The following is a 2,607-nucleotide window of genomic DNA, read 5'->3' as shown; positions in this document are numbered from 1 at the left end:
CCTCCGCACCCCCGTTGCTGCGCTCTCCTTCGCGGCTCCGAAGCTCCCCGCTCCGCCTCCCACAGTCTCCGCCCGCGAAGGGGCTTCTAGTGTGTGGAGACCTTTCCTCCTTCACAGCTCCCTCCCACTGGTGCAGGTGCCGTCCCTATTCTATTGTCTCTGTTTTTAATTAATTTTTTCTTTTGCCCTACCCAGATACGTGGGGAGTTTCTTGCCTTTTGGGAGGTCTGAGGTCTTCTGCCAGCATTCAGTAGGTGTTCTGTAGGAGTTGTTCCACATGTAGATGTATTTCTGGTGTATTTGTGGGGAGGAAGGTGATCTCCGCGTCTTACTCCTCCGCCATCTTTCCACCGCCCCCTCAGTTGTTTTTTAACATGTTAATTTGGTTGCATCTTTATTTCTTCCATTTGGATCCAATATATTTTAGGCAATGATTTTCATTCACACCACTTACCTGTGAGTGTTTTAAATATATTGTGAAATAATAAGAAATGTGTGTGTGTGTGTGTGTGTGTGTGTGTTTGACCCCAGTTCCTGACAGCCCTTGTAATTTCCTGAGGAATAGGAGTGTCTGACATAGAATTGCTAAATCCCTTGGAATTTCCTGGGTGATCGGAGTACCTTTTGATCTAATTAGGCAACTGGGATGAGGGGCTCTTGGATGGGGGCTGGTCATTAGACATACAAGATACAATTCAAAGCTTGGAACTTTCAGCCACACACCCCCATTCTCTGGAGAGAAGAGAGGGACTGGAAATGGAATTAATAATCAATCCTGCCTATGAGATAAAATCTTCATAAAAATCTCCAAAATATGGAGTTTAGGGATTTTCCAGGACCCTGAACACATGGAGGTCCTGAGATGACAGCGCACCTGGAGAGGGCATGGAAGTTCCATGCCCCTTCTGCATACCTTACCCTATATGTCTCTTCATTAGACTATTCTTTTTTTTTTTTTTTTTTTTTTTTTTTTTTTTTGTGGTACACGGGCCTCTCACTGCTGTGGCCTCTCCCGTTGCGAAGCACAGGCTCCGGATGTGCAGGCTCAGCGGCCATGGCTCACAGGCCTAGCCGCTCCACAGCATGTGGGATCTTCCCATACTGGGGCATGAACCCGTGTCCACTGCATCAGCAGGCAGACTCTCAACCACTGCGCCACAAGGGAAGCCCCATCAGACTATTCTTTTGTGTACTTTTATACCTTCTATAGTAAACTAGTAAAAGTAAGTGTTTCCCTAAGTTCTGTGAGCCATTCTAACAAATTACTGAGCCTAAAACGTGGTCATGGAAATCCTGGTTTCTATCTGATACGTCAGGTGACAACCTGGGACTTGACAATAGTTATCTAAAATGGGAGTAGTCTTGTGGAACTGAGCTCTTAACTTATAGAATGTGACACTAATTCCAGGCAGATGGTGTTGGAATTGTATTGGATTGTATGACACGCAGCTGGTGTCAGAGAATTTCTTGATGTGTGGAAAACACACATTTAGTGTCAGAAGTGAAGTGTAGTGTAAAGTAAAGGAAAACACTTTTTTCTAAAAGAAATAGCTGTTTAGAAACCATTCCATTCTTAATTTCTGTACTCAATAATTTGTATCTATTCTAGATATGCTTCTACTATATGCTTGGTATATTGATGGTATATTATATCAGGATTATTACATGTTATAAGATTTTTTCTCTGAAATGTATATTTTTCATCCATTTTTATAAATTAGATATAATGTTTGCTCTATTATTTGAATGGGGTTAATCATTGTGTGTATAATAATTCTAAGAATTTTTTAAAGAATTATGAAATATATTTATTGACAGGAAAGAATATCCATGATATGCCATTGAGTGAAAAACAACATAAAAGTAGAACACAATCTAGAAAGTTATGGACTACTTTGTATTAATAGTAGATTGGAGTTTTATTTAATTACTCTTTATTCAGTGATTTTTTTTTTTTATTTTATATTGGAGTATATTTGATTAAAATGCTGTGTTAGTTTCAGGTGTACAGCAAAGTGGATTGGAAGAATTAGTGTTGTCAAAATGACTATACTACCCAAGGCAATCTACAGATTCAATGCAATCCCTATCAAATTACCAATGGCATTTTTCACAGAACTAGAACAAAAAAATCTCAAAATTTGTATGGAGACACAAAAGACACCAAAGAGCCAAAGTGATCTTGAGAAAGAAAAATAGAGGTGGAAGAATCAGGCTCCCTCACTTAAGACTATATTACAAAGCTAAAATCATCAAAACAGTATGGTGCTGGCACAAAAACAGGAATATAAATCAATGGAATCGGATAGAAAGCCTAGAAATAAACCCATGCACCTATGGTCAATTCATCTACAACAAAAGAGGCAAGACTATATGATGGAAAAAAAGACAGTCTCTTCAACAAATGGTGCTTGGAAAACTGGACAGCTACATATAAGAAAAATAAAATTAGAACATTCTTTAACACCATATATAAAAGTAAACTCTAAATGGATTAAAGACCTAACTATAACACTGGATACTACAAAACTCTTGGAAGAAAACATAGGGAGAACACTTTTTGGCATAAATCACAGCAACAACTTTTTCAATCTGTCCTCCAGAGTA

This window comes from Lipotes vexillifer, unplaced genomic scaffold, assembly GCF_000442215.2.
Source record: "Lipotes vexillifer unplaced genomic scaffold, Lipotes_vexillifer_v1.1 scaffold653, whole genome shotgun sequence".
In the NCBI taxonomy this organism is placed as follows: Eukaryota; Metazoa; Chordata; class Mammalia; order Artiodactyla; family Lipotidae; genus Lipotes; species Lipotes vexillifer.
The sequence above is the reverse complement of the archived record's forward strand: the minus strand, read 5'-3'. Positions refer to the sequence as shown.